The 26,381-nt window shown below is 44.1% G+C and overlaps 1 protein-coding gene across 1 annotated transcript in view; it reads left to right on the top strand.

The window, feature by feature from the left end:
* The window catches only part of SGCD (sarcoglycan delta), a 528,736-nt gene that overhangs the window by 270,664 nt on the left and 231,691 nt on the right, over positions 1 to 26,381 (top strand). Inside the window, exon 3 of the mRNA XM_083181716.1 lies at positions 7,598 to 7,739. The gene's annotated coding sequence lies outside the window, so the exon portion shown is untranslated. The remainder of the gene's footprint in view (positions 1 to 7,597; positions 7,740 to 26,381) is intronic.

Here is a 26,381-nt window from a genome sequence, read left to right as displayed (position 1 = left end):
TTGGCTGTGACATGGGACAGATTAATTCTGGCATAATGTGCTGTAACGCTGCTCCACTATCAATATGGTGGTTGTGTGCAAGTGACATTTTTGTTAACTGAAAAAAAGGAGATGGTAGTGTAAACTTGTCGGCCTTTCCTTCATGTGCATTGGTTAGTAACGCTTCCTACGGTCACAAAACGGGTTATTATTCTTGCATTATGTCCAGAGGGATTTCAGTGGAAAGCTGTTTGATAAGCAAGGGGTCAATGCACAGTTGGACACAAGTCTGCCGCAATCGCCCTTGTATTACCTGTACAGACATTCGTTAATATTCGGAGCTTTGCGCCTCTCTGCAGGTAGACTGCTGCAAACTGTACACGACTGGTATCAGCTATCAGTGGGCCACGGGTGGTAAACATCCTAGCAACTGATGTATGACCTTGTGCTTGCATAATACTTAACTTAACCTAAAATAAAGACTCAGAGACCGTGGGGTTGGCAGAAAATGTTAGCTGGATTTATTTAACAACGCTAACTTGTTTGCTTAATTACAGGGAATTAAATAACACCTATACTACCCAACCAACAGCCTAACAACAAACTGTATCCACCTGACCTTCTAACTAGTATCAGGGAGGTTTGGTTGCTCGGATACCCGCTGCCCAGTTATCCACGGAATCCGAACCACTCCGAACACTGCCAGCCCGATGACCCGCGAGCCGCGCTTTGTTCGGAAACCCGAGCACGGGCAAACTCGGGAAACTGGCATCATATTCTCGCGAGACGCCAAGTCTATAAAAGCTCGGCATCATGAGAATTCGGCACCATTTCACAGTAACGCTTCTTGCTGCGCACAGCTCTGCGTAGCAGTGGAGGCTGGGGGCACATTGTGAAGGAATCAGGATAGCGGGGTGTTATTATTGAATGTAAACTTGTGCATTACTACTTATATTATTGTGCAGAGGGGTGTTGTGCAGCAGAGTGGTGCAGTCAGTGCAGAGGGGTGCAGTGCAGACAGAGGGGTGTTGTGCAGTGCGGAGGGGTTTGTGCTGTGCAGAGAAGTTTGTGCTGTGCAGTCAGTGCAGACTCAGCAGAGGAGTTTGTGCAGTGCATACTGCAGAGGGGTTTGTGTGCTGGGTTATAATATATATATATAATTAAATATTCTTAATTATATTGTACTGGTCGTGTGTTAGGCAGGCTGTCAGTCAGTGTAGTGGGGGTACACAGGCAAGCTGTCAGTCAGGTTTTGTAATATTTTTCATTGTGGTGTGTGGTCACTGTGGTGTGCTGCACTGCAATCCAATACACCAAATACTACTGTCACAAGTTGTGTGTGTGATTGTTCTGCATCCACGGTCCACACAGTGTTATCCAAGGCCCGTCCATAAAAAAGAAATACAATATAAAAATACATTTTGCTGTTCTTTATTTTTTTGCTGTATACTGCACCCTATAGTATACACCACAAGTTGCGTGTGTGATTGTTCTGCATCCAAGCAGCGTTATACCAGCTGCACATTAAAAACAAATTTAAAAAATCTGAATCAATTTTTCTCGTCTTTAATTATTCATTGTTTTGTGTAGTGCACCCATAGTATATACTGCCAGAAGGTGGGTGTGTGATTGTTCTGCGTCCAAGCAGCGTTATACAACTGTGCATTAAAACAAATTAAATAAAAAAAAACGAATCAATTTTTCTCGTCTTTCTTTATTCGTTCTTTGTGTGTACAGCACCCATAGTATTTTTTGCCCCTATTTTTACAAGCTACGGGTGCGTGGGTGGGCACAGGGACAATTCCATCTTGCATCTCTTTTTTTTGCCATTACTGTATGTGCTTTTTGAGGCCTACTTTTTCAAACTGCCATCCTGTCTGCCGCTGCAGTGACACTCCTAGATGAGCCACGTGTTTGTGCCGCACACTTGTGTGGCTTAGCATAGTTATTCAGCAACTGTACCTCGGTGCAACCTTTTGCTCTAAAAACAATATTGTGAGGTGTTACATGGTCAAAATTGTCTGGAAAGGGCTGGAAATGAATGTTATTGAGGTTTATATTACCCTAGGGACAAAAAAAACGCAAAAATTACGTGATTTGGGCGTTTTTTGACCATTAAAAAAAAACCAAAGCTTTTCACCGCCGTTCGACAAATCCAAATACCAGCGACGAATCCAAATCTTCGGCCCCGACGCTCATCCCTAATTCTACGTAGACTACCAACCCATCCGGGTGGTGTCACTGTCCCTGACCAGGTGATCGAGCAGATGCCTATAGTTAACGAAGGTGAGCGCACTAAAAACAACCATGAACAATCAATCATACCCTTAAATATGACCCAAAACCAGTTATCCTGCCGTTCTTTCCAGCTAGACAGCTAACACAATAATCCACCCCACCACCGCTAAACAAGGGGAGGGAGGCCGGGAAGATCTAAACAAGAGGCTGACTTGTCTCCTACTCCTTACGTTCTTCTTACATGTACAGTTACTTGCCTTTTTTTTGTCTTTGCTCCTAATTCAGTCCTTTTAAATGGTAAAGACCATAAATTGTCAATTCCACCAATGTGATATAACAGTACAGGTGCCATTTCAGAAAAATGGGAAAGTCATATATGTAATAGGGTGGACTAAAACTGATTTTTTTTTTATTCTGCCCAATGATATACGGCATATGCACAGGAAGGGACCGTTCCCAAACAACTGCATTTGTGCAGAATGAAATGCACTGTGGGAGGCAAATGTTCTGATATGTAAATTAGGCTAAATGCAAGCAGGTGCCTGGTAAACATTAATAGATTGATCTCATTTGAGAAATGCTTATGTGAGAAAGTTATACTGTACTGTTCGGTGTACTGTAGTCAATGGCGGAACTTATACAGTATAAGGCAGAGTAAACCATATGTTTGTTTTCCTTCTGTAAGTCTGTCTTTGCTTCCCACCACAATTCATAGTGGAATAACACAGGACTATTTAAATTAATGCAGATAACCATAATCATCGTTATAGCAGAAAGAACAGCATGTTAATACAGATGTTATACCACTGGGAGAAATACTTATTCATAGTCTGAATGTAATTTTTTTTTGGATGCATACATTGGCAGATGGTAAAAAAAACTGCATTGTGCTGAATATTAATGAAACCTAAAATGATCTAGATCCGACATACTAAAGAAATCTGTGGCCATCACAGATATATGTACAAATAAAGTTCAATAGAAATGTTGTATTGTAAAGTTGGATATACTTACTGTACACAGGGCCGGCACCACCACTAGGCAGGTCTAGGCATTTGCTTAGGGCGCCGGCCACTGGAGGGCGGCAGTTCGCCTGTCGCCCCCCGTGCAAAGGGGGTCTCTGCCAGTGTCTGACAGAAGCCTGCAGTGGTGTCCTTGCCGCGCGGGTACCTCCTGCGGCGCTGAGTATAAAGCTTAAGCTGGCGGCAGTGGGGGGTCCCTTCAGTGAGTAAGAAATCACTAGCGCTATGCGGCGGCGCGGGAAGCGCTTCTGTTTTGAAAACACTGGCCGCACGGCGCACGCTGATTGGCTGAGATTCAGCCAATCAGTGTGCGCCTTGCGGCCGGTGTTTTCAAAACAGAAGCGCTTCCCGCGCCGCCGCATAGCGCTAGTGATTTCTTATTGAATGAAGGGACCCCCCACTGCCGCCAGCTTTATACTCAGCGCCGCAGGAGGTACCCGCATGGCAAGGACACCACTGCAGGGCTGGCTCCTGTCAGACGCCAGCCTGGACCCCCCTGCCCGCTCCCCAGACGGCGCAACAGGTACCCCGGCACCGGGGCGCCCCCACCCCGACTCGCCTGGGGCGCTCCGGTGCCTTGCACCGGCCCTGACTGTACAGTCACTGGCTGATTGCAAGCTCCTGCAGCATTACTGGTATGGAGCACGGGCTATACAGGCAAATGCCTAGTGCACTATTGCTCCAGGGTTGTTCTCGACAGGTCCAGTGGTGGGATTAGCTGCACCACCAGCTAAAATCTTGCCAAGGGCACCAAAATAGCAAGTGCTTTCTCTGTCTTTTTTTGAGAAAGTCTATGAGACAGATGACATCATTAGCAGTAGCTGTATTGGGTGTAGCATGTACAGTATAAGAGGCTTTACTGTGTCGTAAGATGTATAAGTGGCTCTACTGTAGTGTAACATATATATTTGTCTCTTCTGTGTGATTTGAGGTACATAAGTTTCTTTACTTTGTGGCATAAACTGTATAAGGGGCTCTACATTCAGGCATAACATATAATGGGCACAACTGTGTGGTGTAATGTGAATAATGGGCACTGCCAGTTCCAGATTAAGCACAGGGCGACAGAGACGCCCCCACAGAAGGAATCTGACTTCAAAGCAGTGGTCCCCATCCAAGCCTGTTAATTGCTCCTCCCAGTCAGATATTTCAGGTTCTGTCTGACTTAGAGTTTCTGAGGATATATTCCAAAAGCTGGGACTCTCCCCCTTTGAAGGACACTAGTAGCTTGTCTCTACTGTTCCCAGAACCAGAGATATCAGCCTTCCATCAGCTGGTTACTGCTCCAGCTCCAAATTATGAATAATAAGCCCACTCCATTATACACCCCTCCTCTGCATATTAAACATCCTCATTCAGCCCAATGCCCCCTTCTCCCACCCCATCTCCCACCATCTGTGCAACAAAGGGGTAATTAGTGGAAATTACTGATCCAGGCCCTACATGCTGAGCGGTTGATATAATACCCCCTACTACCTGCGGGACATCAAAACTACCGCTGGAGGATTGTTAGGGGCCTCAATACAATGCTATGCCCAGGGGTCTACACTGCTGTTGCCGCCCCTTTATGTATACATATGTATGTATGTATGGAGCCTGACGAAAACACGGTTGTTGTTGAAACGTTGCTTGCTGTTCACATTTAAAGAAGATTTTTACACTAAAGCTGGAGTGCTGCATCATTGGTTTCCTACACATATATATATATATATATATATATATATATATATATATATATATATATATATATATATATATATATATATATGTGTGTGTGTGTGTGTGTGTGTGTGTGTATATATAGATAGATAGATATATTTATTATTATTTATATACATTTGGTCTACCTATGATACTTTAACTGACCCGGCATATACTGGGTCACCTAAGTGTCCATCTCCGTGCTTTGCTCTGCCCCTCTGGAAACCCCCTTCTGAAAATCCTGCGTTTGCCCCTGAACACAACCACTGGGGGGAGATGGTCAATGTAGAGTTCAGCAAACAAAGAGGCCTGATGACATGTGAGTCTAGCTGAAATAGTTTACTGTCAGACGTCCCCCCCCCCCCCCCCCCCGAGCTTCCCACCAATGAAAATGGTCTCTCATGAAGTCAGTCATTCACAAGTCTGTACAATTGATTACTTCATGAAACATGGTCACTTTTAGCCTCAAGTTTTCAACACCTTTGGGCTTAATTTCAGCCTCCTGTTACCATACTCGCATATTTGGGAAGCTCTTGTGGTCACTGGCTCATACAGACATTTCGCCTTGGATACGGATCTTTGCTATATATGCCAGTAACTGCGCTGCAAAACTGCATATTTTTTCCCCTTGTTTTTATTTCTTAAGACTATAAATGTGTCATAATATCTTACTGCTATAAATAATGTGCATCACTTATTTCCCGCGGTATGCCATGTGCAAATTTAAATATCCCTGTGTTCTCTGATTCTTTTATTTTGCCTTTCCTGTAGCTCTGTTGAGTGACAGATATTGGAAGAAAGTGACAGCTGAACAGGGTGCAGAGGGAATGTGAACTTATTACAACAGTAGGAATAAACTCCAAAATATATTTAATAAATCCTGTCAGTCAATTAGCCTTAATAGGGAAATAATTATTTTATTCTGTTTTTTTTTTTTTTTTATTCTTTTATAGAAATTAACATAATTAAAAGCAATGCCTCAGCTTCTGAATTTTTTGTTTTGTTTTCTTTTGCCAACAAGATCTAAATCAAGCAATTAAACTGCCTGTTTTCCACATGAAATGAAAGGCCTGTGTAACATTAGGAGATAATGACTATTTTTCCCGTGGTCAGATTTATAGCTAGGCTGTACAAGGGAATTATTCTATGAGATACGTTATTGCTGAATTTGTTCCAAATACTATCCCCAAATGAACCTCCTTTGAGGTTTATTGTATATTTTCCTTTTGAGAACACTGATAATGCTGAGGTCACACTGAGCGTCCTCTGTTTGCATTGTATGTTTATTTATTTTTTGCGTAGAAAAAAAGTGTTCTATAGTTCAAGCAAATTGTGTCCTTGTGGCATCTAATGAAAGCAAAAAGCATTTTATTGTTTTTTTGTTTTTTTCATTTTGATGTTACAACATGGAACCCAACAAAAATGTAATCCAAACATTTGTAAAAAGTAATTAGGAATTCATTAATTGAAAATTATAATGAGTGATTCTTGGTTACAATACAAGCAGGGGGGAAACTGGTGTGGGGTCTCCCCTCATTTCAGTGTAACCAACACTAGGCTAAGCCAGCCTGGACTGGAGGAACCATTGTGGGGGATACCCACAGTTAGGGGTATCCCTCCATCATGATTTAAGCTAGACCAGGCCAGCTGGGACCAGTGGGGGATTCTCCACTGGGTTGCACCTATAAAAATGCTGCTGGGTATAACCAACCTTCTTGCCAGTAGCATTATGGCTCTTATCTGTACCCATTGCCAAGAGTATTTTGGTTAATACTAAAAAATATATATTTCAACACTTTGTCTTTGACAAACTACAAGTATTAGCATTTGCTTGTTACCAAACATGGCTGCTGGAGCATGCTGGCACTTGGAGAACCATGGGTGCCAACTTGCTGTGGAACCTAGAGTTCTCCAGGGAAAAATGTAAATAAACTTTTACGTTTAATAAAATAAAAGCATTGTCTATATAGGCATAGTTTTTTAAGTCATGTTAAAGTAAAGTGTTGCATAGCCTCAAATTCCACCAGATGGGCAATGTGCTTCATATAGCCAAGTCTTATGGCCCCACATGCCAGTATATGTATCAATATTACCTCATTTCTCTGCCCCTCCCAAATGACTTCTCCTTACCTGCAGAGCGGTGGTAGATGAGATGTTCCTCTATCATTGCCTCCTACCCCTCACTCTTCTCTTTGCTAAACCAGTAAGTGACATATCTGAGGTAGCCCAACATCACTGGAGACTTGCCTTAGCCAAATTGGTGGTTGCACTATATTTTTTCTCTTTATGAATTCTGGTAACTTTTATGTTTATTAATAACATAAGGATACATCTTTAGCACTGTTATGTCATCTTCTAGGATTCATTTAAAAGAATCCCAACAATTCATAACAGAGCTGGATAGTTTTTTTTGTTGGGGGGGGGGGGGGGGGGGGCTATGTTTCTGTGTCTCGTAAAATATTCTATCCTTTGAAGGTGACCCTGTTAAAATGTCTTCTTTCCCCTCACTGAGGTTCCAGAACAGTAGAGACACATTTCATATGCAAAGGTATTTTATTCCCACAAGTCAGAACAGAAATACCCTTAGGGCAGACATCAAGATTCAGGTTCCTAAGTATTATCATGCTCATCCCAATAATATTCTCCTTCATTTGCAGGTGGTATTGGTAGATCCGCTCCCCCCCCTCCTCCCGGGACGCTGACAGGTCTGGTATAGGAACTGTGCTGACATTCTGCAATCCAACTACGTCTAGATGCTTTGATACGGATACTGCCCAAAGCTGATTAGGACTGATCAAGGTAAGGTCTACATTGTGCTAGCTCTCCTCCCTTGCTCAAAAAGGCAACAGTTTCTTAATCAAATGTGTTTAGTCAATTAGTATTCATGACTGTATGTTTTCACGGTAAGAAAGTATATGCATCTTCTGGTATATTTGAAAGACTCCCCAATTAGATGAAGACTTCTCCACCTTCCAGGAGATCAAGCAATACTTGCAAAGGTGCTCACCTTCTTACAAAATGTGTAGAGAGGTGTCCCATATTTTCACATACCACAGTGAGGAGTGAATAAACAAAAGTCTAAATAAGGCAACAGTGGCAGTTATTCAATGAAGCCGGCGAGGGGGTTAAACAGCGAGGATTGCAGAAAACCAACGATCCTTGCTGTTTCACCCCCTCACCAGCCGCTCGCCCTTCAACGTTCTGGGGAAAGCCTCACCGTCACAGGATGGCGAGGATTTTCCCAAACAGCGAGACCCGCGGCTAATGCAGCGAACCCGCTGTATTTAGCCGCGAGTCTCACTGCTTCTGGAGCCCCATACGCCAATTCCCCCTAACTCAAAAAAATGGAGCAAGGGGAAATTGGTGTATGAGGGGGGTGCATTGAATACGGACAGAGTGAGTGGTGACAGCGAGCAGGAAGCCCTAGTCACTGTCGCCGCTCACCCACAGCATTGAATACACCCCATTGAATTTGCCCCTAATTCAGTGGTTCCCAAACTGTGTGCTGTGGCTCCCTGGGGTGTCTCGGGACACTTGCAGGCTTGCCACGGGTTGGTGGTCCAGGACCGATTCAAATTATGTATGATCAATTATCTATGGGCAAAACCAGTGCTGGTGGCTGCCAATCATAGAATATGTGTACAAACAGAAGCAAATCCTGCCTTTTAACAAATCACTGAACCTAAGAATCACTAAAACAAAATCTACTTAATTTTATATACTTTTGTTTTGGCCTAGGGGTGCCATGGAAAAACTTTGACACCCTACTGTGTAGTGATTCGAAAGAGTTTGGGAACCCCCACCCTAATTGGTTCATAGATTCATCCTTCTTGGGGGAGGAATCAAAAAAATACCTAATTGTGGAGTAGTGGGTTACAATATTTCTAGTTAAAAGCTAGTCAAAATGCAATTTACTTTCTCTTTGAGCTGTGACAGTTTTTTCCTTTTTTCCATTTGAGCTGACAGATTTTAGGCCAAAAACTCTCCACCGCACCCCCAGTCCCTATCTGCTCCTACCTCCAATCTCTGTCTTCTCAGCCCCCTCTCTCCATATCCAGCAAGTTTGAAACAGACCCGTGTCCCTGTAAAAATGTAGGCCTCTAGTGGTCGCTGGTGATACTTTACCTCATAGAGGAGTATATATATAATTATTATTATTATTTATATAATGCCAGAGTATTAAAATGTAATAACAGATATTCCCTCTGCACCCTGTCCGTAAGCTTACAATGACCCCAATAATTGCCTATTGGTGTTGTTTCACAGTATATTGATAGAGCAGAATGGCTGAGGTGTGACTAAACATTTGCCACAACTAAAATAGATGTCTCGATGTCTCACACGTGTAAACGATCTTTTTTCATCTACAATACAGTTAAGATACAGATAGTGTATGTTTTCATTTGCTAGCAATAAGGTATAAACAGTTAAGGTGCCCACACACGCACCAATCCCGGCGGTGCGATGCTATACGATGGGGTGCGCGCTCCCGCGGCACCTCATCGCACAGTACAAAAAGTATGTGCTGCACATACTTTTTGTACTAGCTTTTTCTAGCATAGCATCGCATGCACATCATATGCACAAGGCATACGATGCGATGCTATGTGTGCTAGTTAAGCCCACAACGCACGCCGGGATCGATGCGTCTGTGGGCACCTTTAGGCTTTTTCAGAAAGAAAACTAGTGTTTTGTTAATGAAGTGCCTATACTGTATGTTTCTTTCCCCTTCAACCTACTGCCTGGTACAGCTGCCTAAGTTTGCCTCATTATGGGGACACCTCTGGCTTGATTGATGGAGTCATTTGCTAATCTTCAGCATAGCTATGCTGGGATAGGTTTATATTGCTGTGGCACTAGCTGTTTGTCTTGTCTAATGATAAGGCCACCCATAAGTCTTTGCTGCCAGGGTGTTTTTTGTTGTAGTTATTTAAGGGACTTTAGCGTTAAATGCTAATACATTGCTGTAGAATGGGAGCACGTAAAGATCAGAGCAATTTGCTAAAACTGTTTTGCTAAAAGTTTAACACAATTGGCCACCAAATGATGAATGCTTTGCTGGTAAATTATGGTTTTAAGTGTTTCCTCCTTGCCCTCACACATCAGAATAAAGTGATCATTGTCCCGGATGTAAGGGTAGGATATAAATGTCACAAAATGTGCCACATGGCAAAATAACAGGAAATTGTATGGTCTGAGAAACGCATCCCTGCAATCGCCTTGTTCTCTCTTCTGCTCAAAGCTTTGAGCATCTTCTAATGTATGCGCATACTTACCAACTTTCTGGGAGAGGGCAGCCAGCTCTGTTAGGCAGGGGGGCGGGGCCATCGTCGGGAGTAAAAAAGAGCCGGTTCAGGAGCGGAGGCACTGACTGGTTGTCCTGTTGGGGGGGTGCCTACAGTGATCGCAATATTTTAGCCACGCCCCCGCCGTGCAATGCCGTGATCGCGTAATTTTACCCGCCGAGGGGCGGTTTGTGGGAGATGGGGGGTTATGCGGGAGGGCTGCCCTCCTTTCCGGGGAGGCTGGGAGGGGGACCCGATTTTCGGGACCCTCCTGGCCATTCCGGGAGGGTAGGCAACCCTGCTTATGCGGTAATTGTTGTACTTCTCACTCACATGCCCCGGCTGTCTGCACCAGACCTCACATTCTCACAGCTACAGTAGCACTAGGTTTTACTCCCTTTAAAAATGATCTGTCTACATTCTGCATGTGTATATATTTACTTATGCCTTTCCTATTTTGATGTGTATCCCCAGGCCTCTACAGAAAAACAGGGCCATCATTATGACAGCACGATGATGACCGGCAGCCCAGCTGGCTGCACACACAGCCATAATTCATAACCTTTAAATTAAAAATGATTACAATTTTTTTCTCTTTTTAAATCCCCTTATTCATATTTAGCGAAACATTGGTGCTGATTGGTGCACGACCACATGGCACTGGCCATGCCCAAACTACACTGACCACAACCCCTTCACTACTCACAATAGGCTCTACATCAGTTTCTGCCTCAGACCCATGTGGTTCTCCATCCTGCCTTGTGCGCACACTGAGCGCAGCGCAGTGGAGTCAGTCGGGGTGGGGGAGTTGCAGTGGGCAAAATGAGCTGCCCGGGCCCTTTTAGAGGCCACGGCCCGGGATAGCTGTCCCACAGCACCCCCTATTGGCGAGTGACAGTAGCAGTCTTCTTTTAACTAGCTGTTACCCACCAACATGTGGCTGCAAATCACGTGTTTAATCCACAAGATACCTAATGAACAAATAATGACCGCATCAAAAGGCAGCACGGTAATAATATGTCTCTGAAGACGGAGAGCTCTGGATAGCCTATAACATCCTGCTCAGGCTGCAGTATGAGTAAGACGCACTAATAGCTCAGTCTAGGTAGGGAGCACTTAGCATAAGATACATTTATTAAACTCATATCAAAAACATGAGATGAGTTCCAGGAGGTGATCAGAGACTTCTCCGAGAAATAGGAAGGGAGAATTCCTAGCGGAACTGAGAGACAGTCAGTGTAATCTTACCAGCGGACCCAAATTGGCAAGCAGTGCTTAAAATAACCATGAAAGCCAAGCTTAAAAAGATCCCTTATTAAATTCAGCTGCTACCTCGGTGGACATGACAAGGGAAACTGTTCTTTAATAAAGTAGCGCATTCGGAACTTCAAGTAGAATTCCGCACTGGCCTTATCTGCTAATCACGTCACTCTGCATTCCATTTCAGCTGACCACCCTTGACAGAACTCAGCGAAAGTTTACCGCTATTAAAAATACATATTTGTAGCCGGGATGCTGAGATTCGGTTCTCCTATACATCTGTTTTGAGAGAAAAAAAAACATACCGTCAGATATTTTCCAAAGGTGCCTGAATTTATTTGAAGCTGCTGCTTTCATACTGTATCGTTCTCTGGTGAACATGGTCATTCAGGCGTGGAAGCGTTGCACTAATGTTTATTGGCACACGGGGTCTAGAAACAAGACTCAACAAGTCAGAGTTTATTTTTGAGTTGCAATGAGCAGCAGTTTGACATATTGCTAAAACCACAGAAGGATTAAGTCATTGGAGCGTGACACTGCAGAACATGTGCTTATGTTACAGAGAATCAGTATTGGACAAACCAATACACGCGGGACGGTCAGGCTGCTTTAGCGGTTGTCCTTTGTGAAACCGATTTCCCTCTGTACATATGTAGAGTATCTCCCTGAGTTACAGTATCAGCCTTCTGTCCAAAGAGATATTAGCATCATTAAGGCCCCCTTTTTTTTCCTTTATGTTCTAGATTGTTGCACAGGTTTGATGTAGTGTATATATGATCTTTGTTTTATATAGTAATTAACTCCCGTTCCTACCATGTGCTGATAGAGGACCTTGCTCTTTTTTTAGTTAAGTATCAGTCTGGGACTTCCTACTTGTTTCTGTGCTTCCCCTATTAAATGTGATCCATTCCTCTCTATCACAGTCACAAAAGTGGACAGATCACTGTAATTTTGCCAAGTTAATGTTGCTGTTATCACCTGAAAACATGCAGACATTTGAGTGATGCGAATGAATAGGTTCGTTGATCCTAGTATAACACAACCAAACAGCAGGTCAATAATGGTCTTCTATTTACACTGACAATTTCCTGGAGCAGCCCGCATCTCCAGAATCCCTGTGGTAACCCAAAACAAAATCAGGGTTGGGATGTGAAGCCACGCCCCTTCCCATGAAACAACACCCCTTTTCACAGCATAGATTCTTCAACATTACACTGTGTCACTGGGGTAAGTGATACCCCTGTTTCACCAAAATCCCAGGTCAGACCATGCTCACACTACACCTTCAAGATGCGCTATTCCCAGGTTGCCCTTGTTTATACTGCACCTGTGCACCACTACCTTCAACACTTCTGCCATGCACCATGACAGAGCACCACTTGCTCCATGCATATTAGGGCTCCCTGTGAGTGCCATGTCCCCCAACCTCCTGACAGTCTGTGGGACACTAAGCTTCAGGAGGTGCAAGCTCTCCAAATGCTGTGAACGGATACTGGGTTGTATTACCTAAATTATCTTTTTACACTGCCTCTTAAACCGTGTCCTAACCATGTCCAACCCTGCTTGCTACCCAGGTTGGATTCCCGGGTAACTGGACAGAGGTTTTTTTATTTGTTTTTTTTTTTGTGTGACCCTTTTCCCCTGAACAAAAACCTGGATTGATGCATGTTCATGTGGGAAAACCCCAGGTTTAGTGCAGTGGAAAAGCAGTATAATCCTGACCAATTTAAGCATGACCAACAAGGAACAAAAACGCTGTAAGCAATATAGGCAACGTAATGTCCATTTAATGATCATCCCATCCACTAAGAACATAGCAACAAGGTGACAGAGGTCTATTACCAGCAATGTGTAAGAGACTAGTTCCCAGGCTTCTCTGTTCTCTAACTGCTCTCTAAGTTACTGACATGAAAATGGTTCTGCTAATTAGGTCATCAAGCAAAATGATGTGCGTGGAACTTAAATATACTGGAAAGAATAATAACGATAAACAGAAGCCAATTAGAAAGACACAAAAAAATATGACCTGGCTGTTAAATAAGAACATTAATTAGAGTCAGGGTTTTACGAAAGGGCCGTGGCAGGTCTAGCTGGTAAACGGGTAATCCTGTCATAATATAACATAGCAGGAAAGATTAATTACATCCTACCATGAGTGTAATGCAAACGTCAAAATATATCATTGTAAGCAGAACAACACATCACCTGTAAGCCGGGCTTAGTGGCTGCAAGGCATGTTTTCCCCCTCTATTTCGCGTATGCAAGGTTTTTTCATGCTTTACTCTTAAGGTGCCCATACACTAGTACAATTTAGGACTTTTTAGCTAGGTGGGTAGGTGTTCCCTGTGTGATAACTGTACTGTCCCTGCTTATATTGTTACCTACCTGGCTGCTGCAACGACCAGTGGTGCCGTGGATCGCTGCCTAGGCGCTGTGCAGGTATGTGTTCCCTGCGTCTATATTCCCTGGGGTACATTCAGGGCTTAAAGTGGTCTCGGAGAGGTGGTGGAACTCATTTCCCCTGACATTGACCCCCATCCTCAGCTAGGGCGGAGCCTGGGCCAATGCCAGGGTTTTTGGCACCCTCTGCAAACTATAAATGTGTGCTCTAACTCCCATAAAGGGAGAATGGTCCCATAAGGAAGGGGCAATGGTCACACAATAGTAATTCCAATTAAAATTCTGGTTGACCACACATACCACCTAAATGTAACTCTCTCTGCACATGTTACATCAGCCCCACCTGCAGTGCAGCATGGTTTTGTCCATTAAAGGAGTTTTCTTTTACAAAGCAACCAGAATTACCCTCATAGTGCAATTCTATGATTAGAGCATCCCACAATTAGGCCACACCCCCTGAAAAGTACCTGGGCCGGACTAGGCTCTCTACTACCCTGAGCGAACATCCCAGGAGACCAGTCAAGTTGAAGACAGTATGTAATTACACAGCCGAGTGACACACACAGTTTACACACAGGGGGTCAGATTCTCTAAGCTTCAAAAGTGATAAAATAGAGTGATAAACAGCACCCAATCAGCTCCTCTTTGATATTTTTTAAACACAGTCTGTGACGTGGCAGGTAGAAGCTGATTGGCTGGCTGTTTACCACTCTCCATTTTATCACTTTTGAAGCTTAGAGAATCTGGCCCAGTGTATGTTAGTCTGATCTACTGTACTAATAATAGCATTGGCAGACGTTTTCCCCTTCAGCATAATACAGGAAGAATGCAATGAACATTTGACTTCATCGATGTGTGCTGATTGGATTATTTACATTTTAGGCATTATAATTGGTTTGATTATCTAGTGGGAATCATGTATTCACCTAATTTTTGGCAGATTTGTACCAATTCTTGCAATAATTTTCAGATCAGAGGTGAATCACTGAAATTTAGCCCAAATTGCCCTTCTCTAATTGCAATACAGTATGTGTTTTATTTGCACTTCTGTAACAGATAAGTCAGGCACCGGCAACATGTGGCTCTCTACCTGTTATACAACTATGGAGGCAATTAATTATTGGTACTTGTTTCCTAGAACGGCGCCCATCGCAGGCATCGCATGTACATCGCATGCCATTATAATGGCATGCGATGCGACCGATGCGATGTCCGCGATTTTACATAGAAATGCATGGTAAAATGTAAATCGCGTCGGTCGCATCGCATGCGGCCAAAAATCGCATGCCATGCGACCGACGCGATTACCGATTTTACATAGGGAACAATGTTAAATGGCCCAATTGACCCGATTTTACATAGGGAGCAATGTTAAATGGCCCACAGACCCCAAATACCCACCCTGAAGTGTGAAATGGCCCCCCAATTGTTAACGACACCCCACAATCAACGGCAACCCGAAGCGTGGCGAGCGCAGCGGTACGCGTCCTCCGACCTTTTCATACCCCCACTATCCACGTCGGCGTGGAGTTGAGAATAGAAAGTGTGGCGAGCGCAGCGAGCCACCGAGCCCGAAGCGTGGCGAGCGGACGCGGAATACGAGCCCGAAGCGTGGCGAGCGGACGCGGAATACATGTTAAGTAATCTGTGTACGCTCGCCACGCTTCGGTAGACGTGTTCCGTGTCCCCGCGCGGGGCTCGCCACGCTTCGGGCTCGCCACACTTTCTATTCTCAACTCCACGCCGGCGTGGATAGTGGGGGTATGAAAAGGTCGGAGGACGCGTACCACCGCCGCTCGCCACGCTTCGGGTTGACAAGTACCTAATTTTTTTACTCTTATCTGCATATGTAAAGTGCTTTGAGTCCTATTGGCAGTTAAAGTGCGATATAAATAAAATTACAAGTAAACTAAATATCAGTTAGTGGCTCAAGTGCTATGTGCAGATCCAGACAGGAGTCTACACACATGCCATGGAGGTGCGCAAGAATTATAACAGTGTGAACACTACGATAATAGGTGCGTAGCCAGACAGTGCAGCATGTTTGTCAGCACATCACCTCTAAGTGAATTAGCCCCCATACTGTTTGTTTCAGCAAGTCCTGGGAGGTTGCACAGAAAGATAAGAACGTTAAAGATACTGTAAATTGCTTCTTTGCCACCAATTCATCAAATCCCAGTAAAGATCATTACTTAATGATCAATTCCCAGTAAAGATACAGTAATCACCTAATGATCAAATCCCAGTAAAGATTATATGCAATCATCAAATCAAAGTAAATATAATGAACTAATCATCAAATTCCAGTAAAGATAAATCTCAACAGTCGATGGAGTATTGTCCTGGGAGATTGTTTTATTCCGGAATAATCCATTGGCTGCAGTCGTGTCACTTCCTCGTACTCACATTTCTTTATTAACCATTAAATGAGGAGACTCTATTTACAAGAGATGAGCACCATTTTGCCAACACTGTACACTAGCTAATTGAGCTGTAATATAGTTCTACACTAGAATTAGCTAGAAGCATACCATCAGTGTGTTACAGGCACTAAGAATACAGATATTTTAATTTAAAAAAACTACAACAGGGGGAGCAGATAAGACATGTGAGGGGAGATTCGGCTACTGTAGATTTAGGGTTTAGCTGCCTGATTCAGTTAGGCGGTAATAAAGCAGGTTTCCTGTCCATGCCAGTAAGGATAATGGTCGTACGGTATTTGTAACCTGATTTCTTTTTACGAGCTGGCTCTGTGATACTGACAGAATAGTAAGGGGTATTTTACCACCCTGTGTGCATGCGTGAGGGTATATTTGGGATTTCACTTCTACTTGGTACCCTTTGTTCCATCTAAGATTAAGCACCATACACACTGGGAGTAATTCTGGTTGATTTGCTCGGATGCAAATTCACACCCTTGCGAGTCAACCAGAACCTGCCCTGTGAATGGTGCCCCCAGTGGCGTAGCTTTGTTTGGGGCGCGCCCCCCCCCGCCGTTAATGGGGGGGCACCCCCCTCCCCCCCCCCTGGCTGCCCGTGCCCCCTCCCCCCATTGCCGCAGGCTTACCTGTCCGCCGCGCCTCCCGGCTCCCCTCCTGGCTTCAATTAATTCTATGCAGACGGACCACGATAAAATGGCTGCCCCCATACCGCAGACAGTTTCAGAGAACAGTCTGCTTTATGGGGCGGCCATTTTATCGTGGTCCGTCTCCATAGTATTGATTGAAGCCAGGAGGGGAGCCGGGACGCGCAGACACTGGACAGGTAAGCCTGCGGGGGATGGGGGGCGGGGGGATTACTATAGCACCGCAGCCCCCCCGGCGCCCCCATATGCACAGCGCCCCCCGCGACAGCGGGGGCTGCGGTGCTATAGCTACGCCACTGGGTGCCCCCCCCCTGCAGCGTGTGTTTGCATACAGGGTCTGTGAATGGATGTTTAACATAAACACAGCCTGTGGGTGAACACCTACATCATTCGATGGTCACCGACCATCGAATGATGAGGAACGTGCACGCATATCTAAGTGACTTTCATGTCACTCAGATTTGCATGCACCCTCGGGAGGAAGAGGGCGGGCAGCTGGCATCCGATGATGTTAGCCCCCGGCACCGACGTCACAGCCCGATTACCAATGGAGCACCTAGCATTTACATGGGAACGCCCATGAAATATTGGGCGTTCCCATGGATGTGACTACCCACCGCCGCAGTAGCCTTGGGTGCACTCGGTGAAGAGTCTGTTTGCCGTGGCCACACGCACCCGGCGTATGCACATGCACAGAAATATATTATGGGCTTCTCAAAACCTCTAAAAGACAAGTCTTGTGACTTGTCCATCCGGAATCCAGTAAGTTTAGCTGTGGTCATGATGCTGGCAGTAGAAATCCCGAAGCTGGTCATAAGGGTGGGCAGTTGGCTGAAGTCAGAGTCAGGAATGGGAGAGATGTATGAGCCTGGTAAATACTGGGAGGTGGCCATCCCCCCCAACAGGTACAATGTTCTGTGATGTGTGATATTATGCGGGGGGGGTGGGGTGGAACTGGGGGTGTGACTGTGGCTCCATAGCTTCCGTTCTCTCCATCTATGGTAGCTACACCTTTGGGTGGAATACTTCCCCATTCAATGGCAAAAGGTTATCATGCTTCCAATATGTGTTTTCCGTGATGTAATGACATCACATGCACTGAGGGTGGTACACACATGGCTGCCTCCCAGGATTCTTCATTTCCCAGTGTTTACTTTTGTTCTACAACAATGTGATCATATTCTATGACTTCCCTACATACTACATTGTTGCTAAGAGTAAAGAGAAGTTATGAAGAAGCTAATCTGTCTTACTGTGTCCACACTCACATGACAACCGAGATTCCAAGTAGGGATGTGCACCGGACACTTTTCGCGTTTTGGGTTTTGGTTTCTGATAACCTTCAGGGTTTGGGTTCTAATAGGTTTTGCCAAAAAAAACCCTCAAGGTTTTGGATTTTGGGTTCTGTTTTTTTTTTTAAAGCATAAAAAACGCTAAAATCGCATAATATGGCACACATGCGGGCACCCCTGGACAGATACGGGACACATGAGGGCATCCCTGGACTGATATGGGACACATGCGGGCACCCCTGGACTGATACAGCACATTCAACAGCCCTTGCCATAAAATATAAAAAATAAGAAAACACCTTTTCTTTCTTTTAATATAAAAAGGGGACAGCTCCCCTGGACTGATACGGGACATTGGGCAGCACAGCCGGACTGATATGGGACACTGAGCAGCACAACTGGACTGATATGGGACACTGGGCAGCACAGCTGGACTGATATGGGACACTGGGCATTACAGCTGGACTTATACGAGGCAGCCCTGCAGTAAAAATGTAAAATGTATTTTTTCTTATTTCTTCCTTAGTTGTCCCCCACAGCAGTTCCATATAGCAGCCCCCCTTAGTAGTGCCCACATAATAGCACCCTTAGTAATGCCCCCTTAATAGTGGTACCTTCAGTAGTTCCCCCTTAGTATAGTTTCCATCACAGTGGTTCCCACTTAGTAGATGAACTCTGGCCGCTCAGTAGTTCCCCCTTAGTGTATGTACCCTTTAGTTTTCCCCGTCCAGCAGCCCCCATTAAGTTATGCATCCTGTTAGTTCCCCCTTGTTTGTCCCCCCCCCCCCCCTGTAGCCCCATAGCTTTCCCCTCTGCCATTTGTCCCCCCCCCCCTGCAGCCCCCAGAGTGTCCCCCTCCTGCTGCAGATAGCACGCTTTTCCCTCTGCCATTTGTCCCCTCCCTGTAGCCCCCATAGTGTCCCCATCCGTGCTGTCTGACTTTCACACACAGACTGAAGATGGCGCCGGAATGCCGGTTCTTATATAGAGATCCGGTCTCGAGAGAATCCAACACGGGATGATGACGTTTTGGCCTCGTTCTCTACCCGGATTATCGGTGAGATGGACGCGAATGGCTCGAGAACGTCTAGGATAAGGTTAGTTCGGGGGGGTTTGGATCTTTAGGATCCGAACCCACTCATCTCTAATTCCACGCCAAGAAATGCAAGGTGTGTAATGTAACTAAAGAGGGAGTGGTTGATGTTTCCTTACTGACCTTTAGGAGGGCACAATAAGGAGAGGTTTGCATATATTCTCAGTGCCACAACGATGGTTACTGGGAACCTGTGCCACACAAGGAATTAGTTTTTTAAGGTACTTTTGGCTTGGGTTATCAGTATTTATCTCCTGCTCATCTGAATGGGGAAAGATGGTATGCAGTCAGTGGATAGACAATGTCTAGGTCTACCACTAATGTTTGACAGTGACTAGTCGACACCCAAATAAGTTGACATCTTATGGTTGATAACAGGTCGATATGAGTTTTTCATGTTTTTTTTGTTTTTTTTGTAAAAGGTGTTTTTTAAAATTTTACTATCCAAGTGGGAATATAATAATGAGAAGGTGATCTACTGTACAGCTGAGAAGTGGTAATGGCAAACCAGTCGGCGGGGTGGGGGGAGATAGGCATGGCAATAGGATAGCAGCCGGCAAATCCATAAGCAGTGGTAAATTCGTGCTGCTAATTGAATTTCACTCCAAGTATTCATACGGTATCTGCCTACAAGAATAAAAAGTGATGCGGATGTAATATCCAAATAATATAACAGTTTTTTGGTTCACAGAAAAAAATCTTGTTTTTCTCCAAGTGTCTTCATCCAGTATGTCACACAGAAACAGGCAGAAATCACACCTGTTATTTTTTGTACAGGAAATGAAAAACTACTGATACATATATCAGTGGTGATGTAATGCCTTATATTTACAGTCCTTTTTTTGTCACTTTTCTGGCTATCACTAAATCAGATCTTGCAATATTGTTGTTAATATAAAATATTATATCGCAATATCGCTTTGTTGAGGAAGGGGAGGGGGTGGGCAGGGGGCCAGGACAGTGCCCAGCGCTTTTTTGGGCATCCCCATTAAAATGTTTGGTGTTCCTACATGACGATTTGTGGTGGTGATGAAGTCAGTTCAGACTGTTGCACCCTATCTTTCTCTCTCTCTCTCTCTCTCTCTCTCTCTCTCTCTCTCTCTCTCTCTCTCTCTCTCTCTCTCTCTATATATATATATATATATATATATATATATATACAGTGTGTGTGTATATATATATATATATATATATGTAAAACACGACTTGTATCACATGGAGGATAGATGTACTGTATGTAGACAAATCTGGAACTTTTACTTCTATATTCAGTTATCCAATATGAACTTACATAAATATAATGATATTGCCTGATCCTGCTCCCACCGTCGCTGAAGGGGAAGTGCAGTTGCTGCCCGTACAGGCCGTATTTTTTTTTAAAAATTGCGAAAATCAATCGGGTTCAGGGAATTTTCTGCTGGACCTTGGGGCCCCCAAGTGACTGGGCCCCGTAGCAGTTGCAGCACCTGTTCCCTATATATTTACGCCACTGCCATATCCCAAATCACCCAGAGATCCTCCAGTGATGGACTAGACAGACCTGCCACTCTAATTTGGCTTAATTTTCAGAAATGCAAATTGCATACTTCCCAACCTTATATAGTATATGTGAAAGGGTCCCAACCCGGGAATGACCCTGTTTGTCCCGGGAATGTAATTCCCAGGTTTTTCCCTGCATTTCTGGTGTGAAAGGGGTATAACCTGCTAAACAACCAGGCAGGATGTGGTCATGGCTGACGTCAGACACCCTGCCATGAAACGCCTGGACACGGCTAAATTTTCACAAACACACAGAGAAAACGCCATGTTTCTGACCCTGAACGTTGGCTTCCGGTCAATCAAAATGCAACTGCTATGCGCACAGATATTTATTCGCGATATGCATACACGGATGCGCAATGCGAACACTGCACCCTTGCAGTTGTTTGTTAATTGAGCAGATTGAGAATTCGCTAATTAGTGATCCATGCGGAATTTTACCCTATGTATCGTTTCAATGAAATGGTGAAATCAGCGCTCACAGAAGCTGCTGCAAATAATGCAATATTTGCTCGGATCATATTATAATATCTCTTATATTGACATGAGACGAATTTCCAAATAATACACATTCAAGGTTATTCATTTATCGAGCACTGAAGTATAAAAAAATAAAGATGCTTTGAACCTTAGCAGGTACAGTAATCAGCAATTTAGCTTTTATCTGCCCGGCGCATGACAGTGAAAGTTAATAACTCTCACATATATTTACTGATGTTGATAAGAAAAAAAGATGTTCTCTAGAGAAAGTTTGGCTAGCGTTGCTATAGTAACCTGTAGGTAAATGTGTGTGGTCTATTAATACAAACAGATTTACGCAAGTTAACTTATACGAGATGGGCACTAAATAAAAGATTTTCCTGGTAGAACACAGTCAGACCTCTTGTCTCTTTACAGCACAGGGATTCTGATATGAAAAAGCAACATTACATTTACAGATGTTGAACTTAAATCATATGCGCTTTTCAGACTTTACTCGAATAAAACATGACTCCAGGGGGTAAATTTACCATGCAGCACTTTTCAAAGCCGCTGTGTCTTCACAGGTTGCGGACGCTTGATTTAAAGGGGCAATTATATTAAATACAAAACAAGCGTGCATTCACAGTAAAGGCTCATACACACTGGGCGATTTTGCAGCTCAGTTTGACCGTTTAAACTGCTTTCAGTTCAAAAGCCTCCTAGTGTGTATGGGCAAGTGATGATCACTGATGCGCGCTCCCGCACCATCACTGGCGCCCGCCATTCATCTGCTGATATTACCAGCAGACTGAACGGCTTTCCATGGCATCCTACTATGGAAAGCTGTTCACAGCGGTAAAAATTGCTGGGAGGCAGGGGCAAACGCAGGATTTTCAGAAGGGGGTTTCCAGAGGGGCGGAGCAAAGCACGGAGATGTACACTTGGCTGATTCAGTTAAAGTATTATAGATAGACCAAATGTATATAAATAATAATAATAAAAAAATATATATATATACATACAGGGGCGTCAACAGCAGTGTAGACCCCTGGGCATAGCAATGCATTGGGGCCTCTATCGATGTCCAGCTGTAGGGGTGGGGGAAGCTTTGATGTCCCGCGGGTGGTAGGGGGTATAATATCAACCGCTCAGCATGTAGGGCCTGGATCAGTAATTTCCACTAATTACCCCTTTACTGCACAGATGGTGGGAGAAGGGGGCATTGGGCTGAATGAAGGGGCCCTGATACATAACTTCCAGGGTGGTAGAGGATGTTTAATATGCAGAGGAGGGATGTATAGTGGAGTGGGCTCATTATTCATAATTTTCTGGTGGGAGGACAGCTTGCTTGACTGCCGATATCTCCAGTTCCCGGAAATAGATTTCTTAGACTTTAATGGAATTAACAACTAGAGGATCCCACATACCAAATAGTATCGGGGACTAGGGGATCAGAGTTCAGGAGGCAGAGCAATCTGCCAATGAGGATATAAAACTACATACCAGGTGTGTGGAGCTGGAGCAGTAACCAGCTGCTGGAAGGCTGATATCTCTGGTTCTGGGAACAAGCTACTAGTGCTACTAGGTTCTGTCTAAATTAGACAGAACCTGAAATATCTGTATGGGAAGAGCAATTAACAGGCTTGGATGGGGATCACTGCTTTGAAGTCAGATAACTCCGGTTGCCAAGGGACGATTTTTAAAATTCTTGTACCCATGGAAAGAGGGGACCCTCAGCTTTCAGCCTAGGGTCCTTAGACTCCTGGGGGAGTTTCTGGGTACTCAGAAACCCCCCCCCCCCCTGCGTGCGCTACTGCTGCTGGGGGGGAGGGGGGATCGCTCAGTATGTATGCAGCCCAGCGATTTTCACCCCGGTGATTTCAGCAATCATCGGTGTGCATTTGCGCTGGGCAAAAACGCCCAGTGTGTATGCACCTTTAACATTATTGAATCTTGAAAACCAAAACTGCCGGCTTTGAAATTTATCATGAATTACTTCAAAAGTCATCTGTGTTATTGTTAAACAATGTTGTTCATTGTTCTTTCATTCCACCGTTGCTTAATTATATCAAAGTATTCTTGCCCACTACATTTCAAGCAGTGGAGGCTCCTCCCGCATCTATACGTTAGTGGAGAATTTGGTGACTAGCCACAAAAACAGTAACAATATTTTCTCGCTGTAAGAAAAGAGTTCCAACTGGTGATTTCTTGTTCAGTTCATGCATCTTATATTCATCCCAGAGTACCGGGAGGCAGAGAGGCTTGGCCAGGACTCCAACTGCTGCTTGAGATGGCTCCAGAGCCATTGAGAGTGGTGTCGAGCCTGGGTACTGTAGGAGCTATGGTCTCATCATACAGGAGTGGTCTCGCCTTATACAAATAAAAATGAGACCTCAAGGAGAGTATTGGATCCAGGATTCCGACTGTCAAGATTCAGGACAATCAGAATCGACACTAAATTGACAGTCGGAATTTAATGTTAACTGTTGAGAGTAAGAAAAAAAACAGACGACGATTACACCAGGGTTGTCAACCATCCCATTTTTTATTGCTGTTTATCACCTCACCTTATCATACTGTACCTTACAACATGTTCCATTCCAGGAGGGACAAAATGCTCTGTTTCTGGACTTTTCCATTATTGTATAATTGCCATCACCTGTGTTGGACTAGTTCATTGATTACAAAGGAGTTTCGCCACAGGTGATCGTGATTTTAAATTAAGAGGAAAGTCCAGGAAAAGAGCATTGTGTCCGTCTCCCCCCCCCCCCTCCCCCCCCCCCATGCTTACTGTACCTTAAAAGACTACCGGGAAAACCGCCCCCCCCCCCCCCCCCCTCCAAAAAAAAAAATACGCTGGGACCCCTGGGGGAAGGTAAGCCATCACCAAGGACTGTTTGTTGACGATTCATCGTGTTGACACATCCGGGTAGACATAAATGTTGTGTTTCTTATTTTATTTTTCTAGCAAGCTTTGTGTCAGTGTATTATATTGGTGAAATTTCCGGTGTACTTATTTTTGGTGGATTAGTTCTGCTTTTTATATCTTTGATTAAATATTGAATAATCTCATATCTCATATTGAACATCTCATTCCTTTGATACATCTTTCACATGTGCTGCCTGATTCTATTATTACTTTCCGGTTGCTTTCTGAATCACAGAGATTTACGTAAGGTGACAGAATCTCTCTCTCCTCATATATATTTTTATGATTTATTATTTTTATATTCACTGCCTTAAGGCTTAATTTTCTATACATTTACTTTTCACCGTCTCTCATGTGTGATCATTTTGTTAATCACCACAGTTTAGTAATAACCTCTACACTTTCTCTTGTACAGTATAATATGCATCACTCCACAATGCAATCCACAATCAGAATATTAATATTGGACCTCTGATTGGCCATCCCTGGCTCCTACATACTCATTACTGCTTTTTATTTATTTATTTTGCTACAAGATCTGGAACTTATGGTTAGCATTATTGCCTCACAACGCTGAGGTCATAGGTTCGATCCCCACCATGGCTCTAACTGTGCAGAGTTTGTATATTCTCCCCGTGCTTACGCGGGTTTACTCCGGGTACTCCGGTTTCCTCCCACAATCCAAAAAATATACAGGTAGGCTAATTGGCTTCCAACAAAAAAATGTTATCCTTGAATGTCTGTGTGTGCGTGTACATGTGGTAGGGAATATAGATTGTAAGCTCCACTGGGGCAGGGACTGTGAATGTTAAAATATTCTCTGTAAAGCGCTGCAGAATATGTGTGCGCTATATAAGAAACAGGTAATAAATAAGCCCCAAAGCAAGATGGTAGTGTGTAATGTGGGCACACATAAGAAACAGGATCATTCAGGGGCAAGGCCTATGGGTGAAAAACCTCAGGAGCAGGTGAGGAAGCCGGCCACAGATAACCCGGGGAAACGCGTTGAGCCTGATAATTCACGTGTCTGGACCCCCCATCCACCCAAAGAGTGACCAGTCCATTCTTTCTCCCGACGACGAAATAATACTCCACTTAAAACTGGACCTTCATCTGGGATACACGCCATATTCCTAATCCAGCCAAAATGAGGACACTCACCAAATAGGGAGGCTTGAGCCTTTGAAATTATAAGGCAAGGACACTCTGGAGTCACCTTCCCTGGACCAGCCCCATATCCAGGTTGATATACAAAAAGGATGGTAATATACAAAACTTACATCATTATGGAGTGCTAGACTTTTACAATTGCCCAAATTGCTCATATAAGAAATTCTCACAGCACCTTACTCGAATATTTTATTTTTTATTTTTATTATTTATGTATGCATACATATATGTTCCTTTAGAAATGTATTGTTATATTAATGTGTAAAATAAAAATGTATACTTTTTAAACCATTGAGTATACCTTATTGAAGCAGCTAGCGCCGGCACATCCTCTCTCTTTGTAACTATTTTTGTTGGGCCTGACAACCCAGTGCCGGCCGCTTATTGATAGCGCACCACTCAAACCTCTTTTTCCTCTTTTTGACTACTAAAGTTCGACAGGGCTTAGGTCGACACATTAAATATGTCGACATGGCTAATGTCGACAGGGTCGGAAGGTGGACACAACCAATAGGTCAGCAATGGGAAGGTCGACAGTCAAAAGTTCCACATGAGTTTTTCTGTTTATTTGGCCAACTTGTGCTAACAGGTTGGTTTGTCATACCTACCATCCACTAGGGCAGGGGTGGCCAAACCGGTCCTCGAGATCTTCCGCTGTGGTCTCCAGAAATGATAGATTTCCGGAGCATGGCTCTAATAGCTTCTACGAGCTTTAAATGGTGTAAGCCATTGTATCCTGTTGACTGCAAAATTGCAAATTGGTCCTGAGTTGGATCAGAAGGATCCCTCTCCATTAGTGGACACTAGCTGTTGACTTTGCATCCAGTGGCGTAAGTTCATCCCAGTTGCCCGGAGGCAAGATAAGTATTGGTGCCCCCCCCCCAAATTGCTCAATCAGTAAGGTGTCTGTCTCCAGTAAGGTCATG

The sequence above is a fragment of the Crinia signifera genome, chromosome 4 (assembly GCF_055691185.1).
Source record: "Crinia signifera chromosome 4, ASM5569118v1, whole genome shotgun sequence".
In the NCBI taxonomy this organism is placed as follows: Eukaryota; Metazoa; Chordata; class Amphibia; order Anura; family Myobatrachidae; genus Crinia; species Crinia signifera.
This window is presented reverse-complemented; position numbering and strand designations above follow the sequence as displayed.